This window comes from Phaethon aethereus, assembly GCF_964289735.1.
Source record: "Phaethon aethereus genome assembly, chromosome: 4".
Taxonomy (NCBI): Eukaryota; Metazoa; Chordata; class Aves; order Phaethontiformes; family Phaethontidae; genus Phaethon; species Phaethon aethereus.
In genome coordinates this window covers 84,969,853-84,975,852 of record NC_138578.1, presented here as the reverse complement: position 1 = coordinate 84,975,852, position 6,000 = coordinate 84,969,853, and positions in this window count along the sequence as shown.

The window sequence follows — 6,000 nt, the reverse complement described above, 5'->3', positions numbered from 1 at the left end:
CGAGCACACCGGCTCCGCATGAGCAGTGGCGTGCTGTCCCTGGGCAGATGTGGCCCTCACCCCTGCCTCAGGCCCCAGGCCCTGCTGGCTCTGCCGCGGGATCGGCTCTGGGTCAGTGCCGGTGGGGTGGGATGAGGGGCTGCTACCGGTGTGCCAAGACAAGAGCTGTGGGGCAACACGGTGCCACCCACCTTGTAGTGCCTCTGGATGTTCCGGGATTTACCCCTAAGCCCAAAGCATTGGCAGCCAAACCCCCCCACTCCAAGTGGGCATTCCCTGCAGCCCACCCCGAGGGTGTCCCCGGCCAGGGCCGCCCCTGCGCCACCCCAGCGCTGGCGCTTCTCACGTCCTCCCTCCCCGAGGTTTAGTGCTCTCCATGACGTCTGCTGAGTCCATCCCGCTTCTTCCTCACCATCGTCGTGGCTACCTGCGGGCTGGGTGGCGGCAAGGGTCTCTGCCCAGGGTCCCGTCACCCTGTAAACCCACGGGAGTTGGGGAGTGTCTGTCCCACAGCGGCTGCTGGAGCATCCCCAGCCCCAGCGCAGAGCCTCACTGCTCCCCCTGACAGCAGCGGAGGTTTATCGGGGTCCCTTGGATCCCCCCTTGTCTGCCGGGACCATCTGCCCAGCCCACTGTGGGAACCCGCACCCCCGGGAGCACCCCGGGGCTCCATTGGGGTGACAAGGCCCCCAGCTACATTAATCTGACGCTCATTAACTGGGATTGCCCGTGCAGGGTGGTGATGGGTGCCTGGGGGATGAAACGTGGTTTGGAGCCGATTCCCCCCGCCTGGGAAGCAGCCGGCCCAAGGGGGACACAGCAGCTGTGGGGCCCCAGAAAAGTGTCCTGGGTGACCCACAGTGAGGGTCCCTGTGGGATCCGAGGGCAGGGAGGTTTCCAGCAGAGCAGGAGTTGGGGAAACTGGAAAGGTCAAGGTTATAAAAACGTGGTAGCAGCTCCTGGGGGCTGCGATCACACCCTCTTCCACGCACCTGGTGGCACGCGGTGTGCCAACAGCGCCGACACCTTGTCACCCGCCTGTCCCCGCAGCCCCGCTCACCCTCGCTGTGTGCCTGCCTTGGCCGGGCGCGGGCAAGACCCGGGGCCGGCAGCAGAAGGAGGATAGGAGTGATGTGCAGACCAGAAACTACAGTCCGGAAACATGGAGCAGCATCTCATGGCGCAGAATAAGCTGAGTCCCCACGTCTCTTCATCCTTCTCCTCCCTGCCTCCTCTTTATGGTGCCATCCTGGCACCCAGCTGGCTCCTTCACAGCTCGGGGCTCCCCGTCCCTTGGTGGTCTGGGCTCTGCTGTGGACGTTTCCAGCGAAGACACGGAGCTGTGGACGCCCGTGTGCCGCCGGCCTTTGCGGCGGGAATGGCACCGGCGGGGTGAGGCTCCCTGGCAGCGGGGTGCAGCCAGAGCCGGGGGGGCCCTGCAGCTGTGTCACCCTCCCACAGGTCCTGTGCACACCTGGAGAGGGTAAACTGAGGCACCGCTGACACAGCCGCTGCCCGTGGTGGTGCTGGGGGACACAGCAAGGCCACCGCACCACCCTCCCTCAGGCCATGGTCTGGGGGTCCACCCTGCCCCTCAGAGGCCTGGGGACCGTGGGGACCTGGGGGGGGTTGCATGTGGGTGCTAGTGGTATTTCTAGCCACTGCACCACCGTGCCAAGAGGGGGGCTGCCCGCAGCAGGGAAGCTGGGAGCGGGGATCCTAGGGCAAAGAACCCAGAATCTGGGCCCTGGGAGCTGGGATTCCTGAAGTGGGCACCCCAGGAGCCAGGATCGCAGAGATGAGGTGGGAGAGAGGGTCCCAGAAATCAGGATGCAGCTGGAGACAATGCCAGGAACAGGGTCCTGGGAGCAGGGATGCTGGAGGAGATCCCAGGAGCAGGGTCCCGGGAGCAGGGTCCCAGGAGTGGGGAAGGATCCGGGGTCCCCAGCTGCTGCCAATCCCCGCGTGGGGGTGGCCCTGCCGTTGTGGTCTCGTTTTGGCTGGGGAGCCCCGGGGGAGCAGGCTCTGCTCACCGGGCCGGGGTGCCGGCCGGGGACGCCCCGGTGCCAGTGGACTCTGCCGCTGGCCAGGGGTCGGAGCCGCCGTGCCAGGGGGGCTGCGTTACCGGCCCACCCTGATTTCGTTTGATTTCGTTTGATTTCGTTTGATTTCGTTTGATCCGAACGGGCGCAGCGAGGCCGGCCGGGCCGGGCCGGGGGAGAGAACACCCACTCGCGGGGAAACCCGGCGGGGCGTGGGGGCGGCCGCGGCCCGGGGAAAGGTGCCCCCTGCCCGGGGAGGGGTGCCCCCCGCCCGCCCACTCCCGGGGCCTCCCTGGGCTCCCCGGGACAGCCGGCTCCGCTAACGAAATCAGCGCTGCCGAGGGGCCGGGGGGGCCACGTCGGGGCTGGGGACCCCCAGAAGGGCCCCAGGACGAGGGCGGCGGCGGCGGGACCCCTCGGAACCCCCAGCGCTCCCCCCCCCCAATTCCTCTGCCCTCGGCGAGGTCCCCGGAGCAACAGCCGAAGCCCGGGACGGGCAAAGCCGCCGAGGCTGCCCGGTGCCCGCTTGTCCCGGCGAGCGGCCGCGGGGCCCGTCCCGGGTGGGCAGCGACCCACGCCCGGCCGCGGCGACACGCAGCGCAGGGCTGCAGAGGGGTGCAGCCCCACGGGCTCCGCACCCCGGCGGGGCCGCCGGCAGACCTACACCGCTCCCTGCGGGCGCTCACACCGCGTCCGTCCGTGCGTGCCCACCCGTGTCCGTGCACCGTTACACTGTGTCCGTGCACGCCCACACCGTAAGCTGCGAACGGCTACAAGGAGCCCGTGCACGCTCACCCGTGTCTGTGCACAGTTACAATGAACCAGTGCACACTCACGCGTGTCTGTGGACGGCTATATCGGACAGTTGGAACATTCTGTACCGGGTGCAGCCACTCTGCTTTAAAAACAAACAACCACCCCACGAGAAGGGAGCGGTGCACGGTCACGCAGTGCCCACGCGCGGCTGCCGTGTGTCCGTATGTCCGTGCACAGCTGCGCCTGCAGCTCCCCGAGTCCGTGGTGTCCTCCCGAGTCCCTGCACAGCCGGGCACACTCACACTGTATCCATGGGCATTTTCCCGCGTGTCTGCACACATGTTCCCCGTGTTCATGCACAGCTCCCCCGTGTCCGTGCACGGCTTCCTGTTCCCATGCACAGTCCCCCCGTGTCCGCGCACGGCTCTCCGTGCCCACGCACAGTCCCCCCGTTCCCACGCACAGTCCCCCCGTTCCCACACACGGTTCCCCCGTGTCCCTGCACGTTTACCCATGTCCGTGCACAGTCCCTCCGTGTCCGCGTACGGCTCCCGGTGCCCACACACAGCCACCCCCGTGCCCGCAGACGTCCCGCAGCCGTTACCGAGCTCGGCGGCGCTGGCCCGGCTCGGCTGCCCGGCGTGTGGCGGCCCCGGGGCGCTCGGCGGAGCCCGGGCCGCCCCGCAGCCCCCACCGGGAGCACCGGGCCGGGGCCGAGGCTCTTCCCGGGGAAGGCCGTTCGCCTGCGGGGACGGGAGTCCCCCGGCACGCTCAAGCCGTGCGTGGCGTGGGCCGTGGGCCTGGGAAAAGGCTTGTGGCGCCGAGCCGGGCCCAGCCGAACTGAGCCCAGCCGAGCCGGGCCGGGCGGGTCCTGCCTTACCTTCGCCTCCCGCGAGCCGGGGGTGCCGGGCCCGGGGAGCTCGGGGTGGCGGGTCGGGATAAAACGGGCAAAAGGAAGAATATTGGGGGGCGGGGGGGGGGAATATTTTCGCCTTTCGCCCCCCGCCCCCCGGGGCCGCAGCACCGAGCCCGTCTCGACGGGGTCGGGAACCGGCGAGCGGCGGCTGGGAACGGGGCTGGCCCGGGAGAACGAGCCCCCCGGGCCCGGGGCTGCTCCGCAGGGCCTGGGCGGGAGGGGAAGAATCGCGATAACGACTAATAATAGCACCAAGAACGGCGATAACAGCGATAAAACGGAACCAACAGCAATAATAATGACAGTAATCATTATCATTATACTAACGATAATCAGCAGCATCGTGGTTTTAATTGTTGTTATTGTTGTTATTGTATTTGTATTTGTATATTTTTTATTATTATTTTTAATATTTTTAATTTTATTTTATTTTTATTTTTATTTTTATTTTTATTTTTATTTTTATTTTTATTTTTATTTATTAGGGCAGGCTGCCGTGGCTCCGCTTCAGCCTGAGCGGCCCGCGGAGCAGCGCGCATCCCCTCACCTTCGCTTTCCGGTGGCGGCGGCGGCTCCCACCCGCGTGTTTTCCCGTCCCCGGCAAGCTCAGACCCACGCGGAGCAAATCTCTTACCGTCGCGGTTAACGATAGCCATAGCCGTGACGGGAAAACCAGCCGTGGGGGAGCGGAGGCCGGCGTGGGCGGGGGACCAGGCGGCGGAGTCGAGGGGGCCGGGCGGCCTCCGCGCCCGCTCCGCGCCCGGTCGTACCGCGGCCCGAGCCGCCGCTCGGTGCCGAGGCTCGGCGGAGGGACGAGATTCCGTTATGGCAGCTCTCGGGCTGTCCCACCGCCCTCGCCGCTGGAGACCGGCCCCACGCGTGACCGACGGGTATCGCCTCCGCAGGGTGGAGAGTGGGTTTAGGCCGTGATTATTTTTCCTGGTTTTTCGTTACGATTCGTTTGCCAGTGTCACGACATGAACCATTCTTTAGCCGGGCCAGGCGGCGAGAGGAGGGGGGAGAGCAGAGCCCGGCGGCCCGGCCCGGCCTTGCCGCGGCTCCGGGAACCGGAGAACCAGGGAACCGGTTGCCGCTGCCAGCTCCCACTCCGAACCGGCGGCTCCGTCCCGCCGCTGCGCCCTGCTCGCCCTCCCGGCCCCGCAGAGCCCAGGGTGCGGCCCGGGGCACCGGCCCTTGCTCCGCGCCCCGGCTCCCGCTCCCCGGCTCCCGCTCCCCGCCTTGCTCCGCCGTACGTGTTTGCTTTATTCTTTTATTTTATTTTATCTTATTGTATTGTATCTTATTTTATCTTATCTCACCTTATCTTTTTTTTTTCCCATCTATTTTTTTTCGCTCCGCGCTGTTCCGGTTATTGCAGGGATGGGCACAGGCTGCCGCAAACACGGACACTCAGGGCCCGCCCCAGCCCAAGGATAAATTTGAAGGCCTTGAACTTCCCTGCCTTCTGCCTCGGCCGGGGATCTTCCTCCGCGGAACCGGACCGGACCGAGACCCCTCCGGGACACCCCCGGCTCCATGGGGCTGCCGAGGCCGGAGGGGGATTCGGAGCCCCGGTGTGGGGGGCCCTGCTCGCTGGGGATTGAGCTGGGCCCTCAGCAATTAGATCGACAACTATATTCCTTTTTAATCCACCGTCATTACAGCCGCTTCGGTTTGGGGGGGGACTCCGGGCGAGAGGAGGGGGAACCGCCCGCCCCCCCCGGAGCGAAGCATCGCCGCCGCCGCCGCTTTCTCCGTCGGGTTTTGCCCGGTTGCAGAGAGCGGCAGAATGACGTCCCCCCCCGGGGAGGGCAGAGGGGAGCTGCCCTGGACCCCCCGGCCTGGGAGCCCCCCCGGCATGGGCAGCCCCGGTGCCGGTGCTGGCCCGGGGAGGGGGGCTCGGCCGCCCGGAGCCGCTGTGCCGGAGCGGGGGGGGGGTGTCTCGGGGCTCCCCCGCTGCCCGATCCCGGTAACTCCGGTGCCAGCGAGGACCCTCGGGGCTGGGGCGCACCGTGGGCAGGCGGCCCCCCGCCCAGTCGGGGGAGGCGGTGGGCAAAGCGGGGCCGGGCTCGTTCTTTATTCGTTCCCATCTCGGTGGGCCCTTCACCGCCGAGGCGGCGGGTCCCTCCACCCGAGACGTGGGCACCCCGGAGCCGCCCCGCCGGCCCTGCCCGCGCTGCCCGCACGGCCGGGGCCGGGCAGCGGCCACTCCCGGGGGGCTCTTTGTTTACAGTCGGTGTCACGGGCCGGGAGCGCAGGAAATTGCGTCTGTACCGGGCCGTTCCT